Below are 14,154 nucleotides of genomic sequence, written 5' to 3'. Positions count from 1 at the left end.
TCATTCTGGAAAATCAAATGTGGTCGTTGATGCATTAAGTAGAAAACCTCATGGCACTTTGACTTGTTTGGCTCTTGAGGATTGGAAAAGAACGATCACGGTGGGTGATTATGATTTGGAGTACTATGAAGGAAAAGAGATTGCTTCTGTTTCAAATGTGGTGGCTACACCAGTGCTACTTCAACAAGTTAAACAATGTTAGTGGCAAGAAGAGAAATTGAGACTTATTTGGAATCGAATCCAAACTTTGGAGGACATGCTTCATTCTTGTATTTTGGATTTTGGCTATAGCTGAGGAGAATACTAGTCATTGGTGGAATTCACTTATAATAATAGTTACTAGGCCAATATAGGCATGGCTCCTTATGAGACCTTATATGGGAGATCATGCAGATCACATTTGTGTTGGGCAGAACCAGATGAGCATGTCACTATTGGAACTCAAATTATCGCTAGTACCACTGAGAAGATCAAGGACATCTAAGAGAGACTAAAGTTTGTTCAAAGTTTTCAGTAGATTTATGTTGATCTCCACTGATGAGAAGTTGAGTTTGAGGTCACTACTGCAAAAATAGGCTTTAACTTTGATTTTTATACATGGAATTGTTGAGAAATACATAAAAAGCGAAGTTAAAGCTTTTAACAGACTTTTAACTTCGCTTTATGAATTGGCACTCAAAGAAATTAACATATTACTTCGGTTTTATTGAAGATAAGTAGAACTGAGCTTTTAACTTCGGTTTTTTTTTAAAAACTAAAGTTAAAAGGTACCCTTTAACTTCAGTTACTTCAGTCTTTTTAAAAATACCGAAGTTAATAGGTACCCTTTAACTTTAGTCTTTTCTTAATAACCGAAGTTAAAGGTCTTTAAAACCCTTTTCCACTTCCACATCTCCTCATTCTGAAACGCAAACACACCCGAAAACCCCCATTACCACTGTGAGAGAGAAAAGGGTTTCGCCTATTTTTCATCATCTTTCTTGTTTTCTTCCAATTTCTTCCATCATTTTTGCTAAAAAAAAACACATCTTGATCATAGAAAACTGATTATATTTAATTTTGAGAGGAAAAAGTTGTTCATTTTATAATGGGTATGGATGGTGGTCGAAAATACCCATTGTTTTGGGTTTTTGAATGGATTTTCAACATCCAACCATGTGTTTTGTGCTTTGAAATACATATGGATCGTTAAATATTTGTTTGTATAATTTTTTATATTTTTTTTTCTTATTATTTCAGATTTATTATATTTTTTATAATATATTGATAATGTATAGGTTTTTAAGGTTGATAATCTTGATTTGGAGATGCATTTGCCTATTTAGAAAGGTATGAATCTTCCAACTATGTGATTATGATCATTTTCTTTATTAATCCGAATTTAATATTATTATATTAATAAATTGATAATTTTTTGTTATATTATAAAATATTATTATTTATAATAACTATTTGGTGTATTAATCAAGTTAATATTTTGTTTTTGAAAATAAAATTAATATGTTGTTGTTATAAAAAAATCAAGTTAATATTTTGTTCAAAGAGTCATTTGTATGAATATGTTTTAATGTTTAGTTTGTATTAAATATTAAATATGTTTAGTACTAGTTATATATAAAGTTAATAATTTAATACTTTATTTTTGTTTAAACATTTTAGGATGATTATTGTTTTGGCGGTATTTTGGTTTTAAATTGGGGGTTACTAACTTGAAAATTGAATTGAAGGTGAGTAAGTATTTTAGTTTTATTTATTACTATTGCACATATTTATAGAATTATAGTTAATTTAAATTGAAGGGTACCATTTAACTTCGGTTTTTAAATACTTTTAACTTCGCTCGGATTAACTTCGGTTATTATCTCCACGAAATCTGAAGAATTTCAAGTGAAAAAACCGAAGTTAAAGCCTATTTTTGTAGTTGTGGGTCGAGAACTATGTCTTCTTGAAAGTTACTCCTTTGTGTGGTGTGACGAGATTTGGAGTGAAGGGTAAGCTAGCCCCTAGGTATATTGGACCTTTCGAGGTTATCTAGAGGGTTGGGGAGGTAGCTTATCGATTGAACTTACCAACGTGGTTGGGGCATGTTCACAATGTGTTCCTTGTGTCGATGTAGAGGAAGTATACTCCAGACCCAGCGCACATCATTGAGTATGAACTTATCCCTCTTCAAGAGGACGACACATATTAAGAACAACCTATCAAAATCCTGGCGGGAGAGTTAAAGGAGCTAAGGAACAGAGAGATTCTAGTAGTCAAGGTATTATGGAGGAACCATAGAGAAGATGAAGCTACTTGGGAGTTAGAGTTGGAGATGCATGAGAACTATCCTCATTTGTTTAATTTTCAGTTTGAGGTTGTACTTTGAAAATTTCGAGACGAAATTTCTATGAGGGAAGAATGTAAAGACTCATAATTTTAAAAAAAAAATAATATATTTTTTATACAGGTGGGACCCACCTGAGTCTAAAAGAGTCAAAGGACTTTATCTTTTCCCCCTCATTCTCTTTCCCCGACTCCCCTTCTTCTTTCTTCTTTTTCTTTTCTCTTCTTTCCCTCTTTCTTTCTCTTCTCTCCACGACAACACACTACCACAAAAACCCAACCTCTGGCAACCTCACTTTTCAACATGCGGCGGCTCATTGGAGTCGCCTTGCTCCGGCATCCTCAACCACCAAGCGACGCCGCACAACTCGCAAACAAAGAGAGCCACCTGCCACCACACTCTCTTTGCCACATCTGCAAAACTAGAAGAAAAATGTGAGGCAGAAACGGGGCACTTTACCCTCCATTTTTTCTTCCTAGGAAGGGCCTTCCACCGAGGTGCAGAGTGTGGGAGCACTGAGCAAGGGTGAATCAAAAACAAAGGTTGAGGGGAGCCCGTGGCGACCTCATGGCAACCATAAGAGGGGAATGGGGCAGGAGGTTCAAGCGAGAGATTTCCCTCCATCAATTCCAACTCCATCTGTAGGTCAAAAAGTGTTATTCTAAGGTTTGCAATGTGGTCGCTAAGGTCAAAGGGGAAAAGTAATCCATCATCCCTCAAAACTGAGTCTATTTCGCTCTCCACCACCCAGATTTTATGCCGAAGTTCAGCCATATGCTCGAGGTGATGTATACGGGCCTGCCTCAAAGTGTCAGAGTCTTGGTGAGATTTGTTTTCTGGGGACTCCGAGTCTGAAGATAAGTCTACAAACTCGACCCCCGGAGGAACACCAGACGATCCTTCACATGCCATGAAACCTCGTCTTGTATAAGGGTGCACGTGTAAGTGAGGGGATTACTACAAAACAAAAAGGAATGGGCTCAAAACCTCTAGACACGAGCGCTCTAAATGACCAACTGTCTCGACGAGTGTTTGGTACCTTTGGAACCAGTGTGGAGAGAGGAACAAAACCCACTAAACCATTTCGGTCAACTCGTCGTTTTCTCGGGCAAGATTTTGGGTATCTCCACCACTTTCTGGTGTCTTTTCATCAAGTCTACACACTTTTTGGATTGATGGTTGGCATGAACGTGATCTACTCGCTGATGTGGTCATTTTGATATATGCCATGCCTACCTTCGTCGACGTTTCCGATACACCACTCACTACCGGCATTATTCACGGCTCGGGTGAGTTTCGAAACTTGAAATTTTAAATATAGTCATATTATATGTTGCTGGACACGATTTTGAATAAAGAATGCAATGATTATAATCGGTTGGTCATTTGATGCACGTAGGAAAAGCGTGATATAAAAATTGGCCTAAATCACTTTAGGATCATCGTTAAGCTCAGGAGGGTTACTTTGGACTCGAATTGACAATTCTAAGGAGGTGTAGTGCACCAAATTTGTAACGCCCTGGATAGCCAAGACCGTTACACTGTGTACTTATAAAGGTGCAGGACTTGCTGGTCAAGTCATTACATTGAAAACGTGTCGCTAAACATGTAAGATCTAAGGTTAAAAAGGTTTTGGTCTCAAAAGACTCATTTCATATATTTAAACTGTAGTAAACAAGGGATCCCATACAAAACAAAGTTAAAATAGGTTTACAGACTTCCAAAAGTACATGAGTATCCACTGGCCATACTAAGGCAAAATAGACAGTCTTTAGGTTCCATGTCCTTGCCTAGACCTCAACCGTGGCGGCCGAGCACCTGGCTATGTACATTCCACTTGCTGAGCTCTCCAGTTAGGGCTGATCTAACTTGCCCTTGCCTTTACCTGCACCACGTAGCACCCATGAGCCAAGGCCCAGCAAGAAAACATCATAGATAACTCAAACAATACTAACAGACGAAAAGCCCAGTAAGCATGTATACCCATCAGATAATCCACAACAGATAATCAGCATATACAATCCACTACAAGGTATATTCTATCACACATATTATTTACAACACATAATATCCAGGGTCAACGACTTAGGCCGCACCCTCTGTTTAACCCACTGACTCTAGCCCGCTTAAACCAAGCTCAGTGCATAATAAGCTGTCCTCGGCTACTAGGGGCCGAGCCGCGCCCTGTGCGCTAGTGAGACCCTTGTCACCCTTAGGCCATTGGTTCACCAAATGGCTTGCATGGCATAATTCCATCTTCTCAAGCTTTTACAATAGGGAGCCCTTAGTCCCGTCACATATATTCAACCAGGTGCAGTTTTCTTACCTTTAGTCTGTGTGGTTATAGGACTACGAGCAACGCCCCTCAAGCATGATTCGTTCCCTAGCCTAAGCCTTTATTACCTAACCACAACCACAATATAGGGTTTCATAAATACTCAAATATAGGTTCCAGTTATAAAACTAACTCCCGGGATATAAAATTCCACCAAGCTCGATGGTGAAACCAAACCCGAACACACAAGACCACTCCCCCATGCTTAAAACCCTCAAAATCCCAAGTGTGCAACCAAGGGCTGCGGCCCCCAAAGCTTAGCCGCGGCCCTACCCCAAAACAGAGCCTAATCGCTCACTGAACCATACACGCATCGCGGCCCTTGCCTTGGGCGCCGCGGCGCGCCCCCTTGGCCGAACCTCTTTGTCTTCTTTGCATGCTAGGGCTGCGGCGCTCTAGAATAGAGCCGCGGCCCTCCCCTGCGAACCCAGATTTTACACCATTTCAAAACTCAAAACCTTACCTTAAACCATCCCAAAACTTCCCAACTCTTAACCAATTAACTCCCAACTTCTTTAACATGATCTAAGCAACATAATTCCCAAGAAAACACAGTCTAACACACTCTAATCCCCTCCTTTCCATTTCTGAAACCCAAGTGCTACAAACACCCAAAACAGCCACTCAAACATAATCTAGAACCTCTAAACTTGGAGTTAGAACTCACCTTTGCTGTAGAATCACTTCACCAAGCTGTAGCCAAGCTAGGTCCCCAAGTTCCCTTCTTTAATTCTGCCTTAAACACCAAGACTACACTTGTTTCAACACTTAATCAAAGTCCAGAATTCTAACCACAGAGAAGAAAGTTAAGAGCTTACCTTAACCCTGTTTTGATGCTTGATAAATCCCTGAGCTAGACCTTCAATTCCTCATTAAAAATCCCAGAATTTCCAGCTAGTTTCCCCTTTAGTTTTTTTGTGCTTTTCTTCCTTTGGTTTCCCTTGAACGTGTAAGTGAGCTGGGACAAAAAGCTTAGTCGGTTTGTGTTTTTTCTGAAGGCTTCCTTAAGTCTAGCTTATCTGTTAAGTTAATCCCGAGGCTCGGGGTGCCGGAACCGTCCCCGAGGCCAAAATGGTAAAATCCCCCAATATTCCCGCCTAGACATCCTAACCTCAAATATATCTCCATATATTTATTTTCATGTCCCGATAACCCAAATCATTATCCGCTATCTAAAAGTATCCCCGACTTCTCCAAAATCATATCTTAAACCCCGTTGTGACTTTTCCCACTATCTGGCCCTAGAATCGTCTTGAGTCGTGCTCAGCAAACCTGTCCACATAATAATGTGGTTCTCACACATATATCACATATCATATTACCACATAATATATTCAATTATCACATAAGCATTATTAAACATATAATTACTCATTAAATCACAATTATTCCATTAATGCCCTCCTGACACACTAATCAAGGCCCTTAAGCCTTATTAGCGAATCTGGGTCGTTACAAAAAATTTTTTAGTTATTAAGATTTTTTTGTTTTATTTTATTTAATTTTTAAGTGTTATGAATTAATTAATTTATTTGTTTGATTGAAATTAAATTGTTAGAATTGTTTGGTAGAATTTTGTGAATTTATTTGCTAATGTTATTTATTTGTTTTTAATTTTTTTTAAAATGTGATTATTTGAGTTTTTGTTGAATGCACTAAGGTGTATGGTAGGTAGTGATGCACCCTCGTTATTGAGTGTGTGCTAGTACATGGTAGCATAGTGCACATGTGTAGAAATTTCTACACACTTGTAGATTCCTTTATTTGGAATTAGTTAATTAAAAAAATAAAAATAATAAAAAAGAAAGAGAAATGAGAGAGTCTTGGACGTGCATGGTGTGGTGGGAATGCTAAGGAGAGAGTTTCCTATTTTATGTGGATAGTGATATTGCAAAATTGATGATAGACAAATAAAGTGATAATTTTCTTCCTTTTAGATCAAATAAAAATCCTTTTATTTAAGTAATTTAGAATAAATAAAATTAATGGGAAATTAGGAATAGGAAACTTACCTATTTATTTTTATGAGGTCATTATTTTCATAAGCTAGAATAAAAGGGAAGAGAAAAAGAAAGGAGGCCATTTTTTTGGCTTGGGTGTCGTCGGCCATAGAGAGAAGAGAGAGAGAGAGAGTGGCGAGCTAGAGAGAGAAAGGGAGAGAAGGGGCTGCCATTTTCTAGAGAGAAGGAGGAAAGAAAGAAGGAGAAGAAGGAGAAAGGAAAAGGGTTTCAAAGCTCTAGGTAATGTGTTCATCTATGTTGTTTTCTTTTAAGATCTTTGGTTAAGAATATTTTTCTTCTTCAATCTTAGAATGATGGTGTTTTTTTTCTTTGGCTCTATGGTGTTTGAAACCCTAGGACTTTGAGCAAGGAGGTGGTTCTAGTTGGGCTCTTGATTTTCTATCAAGAGAGGTATTGGAATTTTTTTCCCCCTTTAATTCTTTGGTTGTTTTTATTTTATGTTGTTATTTGGAAAGATCATGGCTAAAATTGGGTTTGAGTTTTGGGTAGGGTACTATGTTGTATTGATTAATATTATTGATGTTGGGATGAAGAGTTGTTTTGTTTGATGCATAGAAGTTTTGGGCATGGGTGTGTGGTGTGTATAGGCAAGCATGATTAGAGATTTTGGTCATGCATGAAATCTAAGATTCTTATGGTTATGTTTCATGGTTATTTTGATAAGAATATAAGGATGATGATGGATTCATGCAAATGTATTATTGTTGTTGTTGAATCATTATTTTATCTCACTCTTGGAAAACATGATGGAATTATGTGATCTTGTATTTTTTTATTTGGGTTCATGAGTTTATTGAAATTGTTGGTAAACATGCCAATGAGTTTGGGGTAAATTTCTAACATGTGGGAATGGTGGTGCATGGATTTCGGCCTATAGGGTGTGATGCATGTTGTGATGTTTTTATTTTTTTGTGTCACTTATACATGTTAGGAACATACTAGGTTAATTTGAATAAAAGAAATGATTGTCTTGAATTTTTATAAATTGATATATTGGTGATTTCATGAAGATTATGGATTGGGTTTTGAGACACATCAATTAAAGATGAATTTCATGATGATTTATGCTTGCTGATTTTGTGAATAATTGGTGAATAAGTTTGATGAAATAATGATATGCATGCATAAGAAATGTCTCTAATGATATGTTGTATTTATGAGAATAAAATGGTGTTTTAATTCACACTTCAAATTATATTTTTTCACAAATAATTACCTACAGAAATTTTTTTTATATTTTGATGAAAATATGACTTTTAAAAAAAGGAAAATGGTGATTTTAATTATATAATTGGTTGCTGGATTTTTTGTAAAAAATGTGAAGTTGTATTTTTAATAAAAGAAATTTGGTGAGTATCTTAAAATAAATTAATAACCTAAACTATGGAAATATTAAAAGTTGTATTTTTAATATAACATGAGTGTTCATTTTAATAGTTATGATTTTTCTTTATTTAATTACGAAAAATGTTGAATTTAATTCACTTGTGAATTTTAAGTAAATTAAATTATGGCTGAAAGTTTAGTTAAATATTTATTAAAATAATCATTGGATTTTTCACATGTGAATTTATTCTATTTTAAATTTAATCTTTAAAAAATAACACAAGTAAAAATATATTTTCCACATCTAAAATAGATTTTTCTCATATTAAATTTATAAATTTGATAATTGAACTATAAGGTTCTTTTTTGTAAAACATGTTAAATTATAAGTATTTTACATAATTTTTTGTCTTTGTTATTTTATGGAAATTAAAAGTGATTAATGGAATAATTATATTTTTAAAATAGTTTATTAAATTATTTTTATGAAATAAAATAATGCTTTTTGAAGATTAATCAACTTGAAAATTTTTAAAGAGATAAATAATGGTAATCAAAGCATGCTACAATATTTTTTTTTTTTTTGGATCAAGAAAGAAAGACTTTATTAATCACAAACCATTACAACCTCACAATCCCCAAAAGGACCAGAACTCAACTACATTACATGGAGCAAATTTTCCTCATAAAAAAAAACTCATTTCCTTTCACATTCTTATGAGAGAAATAACTAAATCTATACTTGATATCTTTGTTTACCCTATCAACCACAGTATTAACACTAAGCGAGTAATTATTAACAAAACAGGTGTTTCTATTATGCCAAATATAATAGATTGAAGCTGAAAAAACAGCCGCCACTATAGAAGCCTTAACCCCCTTCCTCATATCTTCAATCCACCTGGTCCAGCCACTGAAATCTAAAGGCAAATTGCAGCCTATCCAGCCTTGAATATGAAGCACTACCTGCTGAGAGAAACAGCAGTCAAAAAACAAATGACCATGGCTCTCATTAGCTTGTTCACAGACCGAGCAAAGGGTATTTTCAAGAAGCATTAACACTCGATGCAAGTGATCATGTGTTAACAGCTTGCCAAGTAATAAATCTATGCTTAGGCACACTCATTCTACTCGACACAAAATGCTGGTACTTGACAGGGTCTTAGTGTAGATAACTCGCATATAACAACCCAATTTTAAACCTCCCTTGACTGCTAGCTTTATCAATATCCTCTTGAGTAAAAACACAACGCAAATGACAGATTTTTCGCCAGTACCAACTAGTATCTACCTTAAGTTGGTACTGCCAGAAGTTTTGACCCTTTAAATAAACAGAGTGTATCCATTTCACCCACAAAGACTCCTGCTGATGACTAATAGCCCATATGTATTTGCCTAGCATTGCCTTGTTCCACTTAGAGCCTTCTCCAAAACCCAATCCGCCAAAAGATTTTGGCAAACAAACAGTAGCCCAGGAAGTGAGATGAAAGTTACTTATGGTACCACTATTACCCCAAAGGAACCACATACAAAGTTTTTCTACCTCTTTGATTATACTTTGAGGCAATAAGAAGATGTTCATCCAATAATTTCGCACCCCCAAAAGAACAGAGGAAATAAGCTGAGTCCTACTTGCATATGATAAATGTCTACTAGCCCGGAATGCTAAACAGAGCTTTCTTGACATCAGATTTCGTAAACTTTCTTATTAAACCCAGCTGCAGATCAATATCTAAGCAAGGACCCAACTCAATGCAGTCAATATTAAACGTACTGGTAACAGAACTGTGACTTCCCATATAGCCTCTGAAATGGTCCAGGAAATGATGCACTACTGAATTATAATCATCAATAATGTCCCCCTGTTCATTTAGAAAAGAAACAATATGATTCTCCTCCCTTCTTTTTTTAATGCAAGCATGAAAGTACGAGTTATTTTCATCACCCTTCTGAAGCCATGTAACCTTGATGCGCTGAATCAAATAACTTCTGTATCGAGCATAATGTTCTTTATAAGAAACCGCATCTATTTTTTCAGCCTCCTGAGCAGCAGCATCTGAAGGAGAAGCTTGAGTTGTTGATAATGCCAGCTGATAGACTCCCTTAGCATGATGATAACCTTGTTCAATATCTCCAATATCCTTCATATTAAAAACTTTCAAAACATGTTTCAGCCTTAGCAACTTCTTTGTCACTCCCAATAAGCCCCCTACTGTCATAGGCTTATGCCAACTATCCATAACGATCTCTTTAAACCTTCTGTGAGCAATCCAGCAGTTAAAGAACCGAAAAGGTTTTATGCCTAGATTCCCAAGCTTAAGTTTCCTGATGAGAAAAAAACAATGGTCCGAAAGGACATCCCACTGAAGCTCAGCAATAGAATTCGGCAAGGTGTCAATTCAATCTTCATTGATAAACACATGATCTATTTTTGAAAAAACTCTATCTCTTCCCTCTTGTTTATTAGACCAGGTGAAATTAGATCCAATGCACTTGAGAGAAGCCAGCTGAGAACAGGCTAGCCAAGCAGAAGAATCAATAATCTCAATAGCACTAATTACCTTCCCTCCCAATCTGTCATCAAAATTAAATACAGCGTTGAAATCTCCCACAACCAATCAAGGCTTGTTCGAAACTTGAATAGAAGATAAACCCCTCCACATATTCAATCTTTCAACCAAAGAGTTAAAACCATAAACAAAGGTGATCATAATTTCCAGCTGTAAGCTAGTAAATCTAATCAAACAATGTATAAATTGCTGGTGTTCCAACAATACCTGAACCTTGATAAAAGAATTCTTCCAAAGAACCAGTAATCTGCCTTCTGTGACTGTACTGCTGTAATGATTCCAGCCAAAGAACACTTTAGTCATCATATCATCAGCCTTATCCCTCTTCAATTTATTCTCTAGTAAAGCACAAATACCCACTTTATTCATCTTTGAGAGACTCAGAATAGCATATTGTTTGTCTCTCTTATTCATACCCCTGACATTCCAACTAAGAATATTTGAGCAATCCATCTGGTTTTGAGCCATTTAAATACCCATTTTTCTCCCCTTTTTCCTGTTCTTGAAGAACCTTGAATGCATTCTGTTTGTTGTCCACATTTGAGCTCACAGTCTTACCTCTACTTTTTGAGTTCCCAACTTTCTTAGGGACTTCCCATTTCTCTTTATTAGCCTGAGTAAGTAATAAAAGATGGCCTTGTGAAATACCCCGTGTTTCACCAGCCACTCGAACATCTATCCCATATTCAGTTTGCTTATCTTCCATTACTTTAATAAGCCACAGTAACACCAGATGATTCACCTACATTAGCCTTTGCACCTGGAACCTCTGGAACAGAACTAGCAAGTTCTTGTTCTGTCGTGCTCTTTGATACCCAAACCTTAGTGTCATTTTTCTTACAATCAGTCACATTATGACCAAAGCCCTTGCAATTATTGCATTTTATGGGAGCCATTCATATTCAACAAACTGTTCTTCAAACTGTCCTCTCTCATTGACAAAATATATGATAAAAGGAGGGTCATCGGTGATCTCCATTTCAACCAGTACTCTAGCAAAACTGACCATAGACCTATCCTTTGTAAACTTGTCCACCATAACAGGTTTCCCAATTGTACTAACTAAGGCACTTAGACATTTTTCCCCCAATATTGAAGACCTAAATTGGGCAGTCGGATCCAAAGAGGTACAGAGTGGACTAACCTAATAGTGTCTAGATCTTGAGTCCAAGGCCGCACAATAACTGGTTTCCTGTCGAACTGCACAATGCCATTCTCCAAAACAAAATCTCTAGTAGCCTCATCATTGAACTTGACAATGGTGAGTCCCATATGCATCCTCACAACCCGTTCAATACCCAGGTGTCCCCAAATTCGTTTCACAAAGCCTTCAAACACAGCAAATGGGGGATTGGCTCCCAATACCATACATATCACAGCTGAGCTCCAATTCTGAGCTTGTTCTGCAACCTCAGCCATATCGATTTGAGCAACTTTCTTCCCATTTTTCGTAATTGGCTCCTCATAATGAAGTTTAGTCGCCTCATTGATAAGAATTTTATCTCTAAGATTCGCCCAATGAGATTGAGCAGAAGCTTGAAAATCATCTTGCTCAGCATTCGTAGTCTTATTCATTCCCATCACTTCCTCCACCAAATGAAGCAGACCACCATCGCTAACAGGGCTCAACGAAGCCACCGATAATGGTTTATTCATCAGCTTCAGACCTTCAGAAAATTGCGAAGGTATATCATCCTCTGAATGTAGATTCTGTACTTGATTCTTCATTGAGGATTCTGGTAAGGGCGTGGATTTAATGGCCTCCTCATTCCTTGATCTTGATGCAAGCTTTCAAGGAACCTTCTTCTTCTTCATCGTGGAGAGGAGAAAGGATCCTACACACGCCTCTTCTTCTTCTTACTTTTTGTATTTTTACCATGCTACAATTTTATTATTTTGAAAAATGATAGAAGTAAGACACGTAGAATTATCGTTTTAAAACGCCACGTTTACGCAACATCCCCACGTATCAATGTCGCATGCAAATTCACTTTTACGTTTAAAAATATGTCTATTATGCAACCATGTAGTATTTATAGCAAGATCATGTATGCAATATAGGTAGAATGTGCATTATTTTTTTATGACCTTATGTGTAAATATGCCTTGTTTAGATGTTGTGAGTAACTCTCACCATGTGTGCATGGCCCATGCACACATGAGTTATATGAGTGGGCAAAATAAAGTTTATGTGATGCAAAGGAATGTTATTTTGATTATGGTATAGGCTCATTGAGAAGTTGTCGTTTCACTTAGCTTGGACCTTAGGTAAGGATGTTAGATAGAATTTTTTTTGTTTATGCTGTGAATGGTAAGATTGTTTGCATGAATGGAAGTGTTATGATGTGTTTGCACTATGAATTATGAAATGCTTTATAATGATGATGTGATTGGATTGTATGATTGTTGTATGCTATGAATGGATCTTAGCGTGATGAACGTGACACATCAAAAATGGGTTGCTAAGGATATGAGGACGTAACCCGAGATACTAAGGATATGAAGACGTAACTCTAAGGGCGGACGTGCCGAGGTTATTCATGGACCAGAGATCCTGTTTACCTCAAAGGGTGACATGGACAAGTTAGCGAGCCATGTTCACAAGGAAAATGTTTATGATGGTGTTATGATGATGGTGTTAATGTTGACGTGATTATGTTTATGTTTATGATATTTATGCCATTATGGCGATGATGCTATGATGTATAAAGATGGATGAATGTGTTTGTGAATTGTTGTATCTTACTTGTTTGTTGGTTGTACTTCCTTACTGGGCTTTTAGCTCACCCCCTTACTTTCCCTTCCAGGTAGCAAATATGTTTCTCTATGACACGCGTGATGATGTAGGAAGTTCTGTCGTCTTGTTGTGTATGGCGTGGGGGCATCCTATGGATGAGAAACGAGCAGTTTTAAACGCTATTTTCTTTTAATAACGTTATGTTTAATGGGACTTTTTAATTTATCAGTGGGACTTGAACTTTTGGTTATTTTAAAGCTTTGCATGAAAACTGATATTTTCTTTTTAAACTATTGGGCCCAACTTGCATGTTTTAGCAAGACCCCCATTGAAGTCCTTATAATAAGTGGTTTTTCTCCTATAAACCAATTAATATGTGAATGTTTTACAAAGCACTAGATTAGGGCGTTTTACAGGAGGTAGAGACTCAACTTGACTATTGGACTTATTTTACTCGTATTGAATTGCATTAAACATATTCCAATTTTGATATTTATAAAATGTTTGAAAATTGAAAACTTAATCTGCATGTGTTTATGATCTGTTCTAAGGGCAGTGAGTGCCAAATATATTTTTGTTCACTTATTTAATGTAGGTTATGATTTTTGGATTTTATTCAAAGGCAGTCGTTATACTGCCCAATTTTCTAAAATATAAAGGGAATTTGGTTCTTGATTTTCATGATCACCTGCATTTGGCTATACTAATGAGAGTCATAGTGATCATGATTTGTGCATGTTGTTTCTTCACGACCTAATCTCTGCACCATCATATGTAGATCAAGTGTCCACTCGCTTGTAGGTGTAAAGACCTAGCATCTGTATACAAGAAGTGTTCTG

General features: G+C 36.5%; 1 long non-coding RNA gene across 1 annotated transcript; it reads left to right on the top strand.

Annotated features, from left to right (window-relative positions):
- Positions 1-6,762: 6,762 nt before the first annotated feature.
- LOC133821374 (uncharacterized) lies at positions 6,763-13,702 on the top strand. The gene is made up of 3 exons (XR_009887520.1): positions 6,763-6,901; positions 7,019-7,072; positions 13,386-13,702. It is a non-coding gene; the product is annotated as an uncharacterized LOC133821374 (long non-coding RNA).
- The last annotated feature ends 452 nt before the right edge of the window (positions 13,703-14,154 follow it).

Source organism: Humulus lupulus, chromosome 3, assembly GCF_963169125.1.
Source record: "Humulus lupulus chromosome 3, drHumLupu1.1, whole genome shotgun sequence".
NCBI lineage: Eukaryota > Viridiplantae > Streptophyta > Magnoliopsida > Rosales > Cannabaceae > Humulus > Humulus lupulus.
This window is presented reverse-complemented; position numbering and strand designations above follow the sequence as displayed.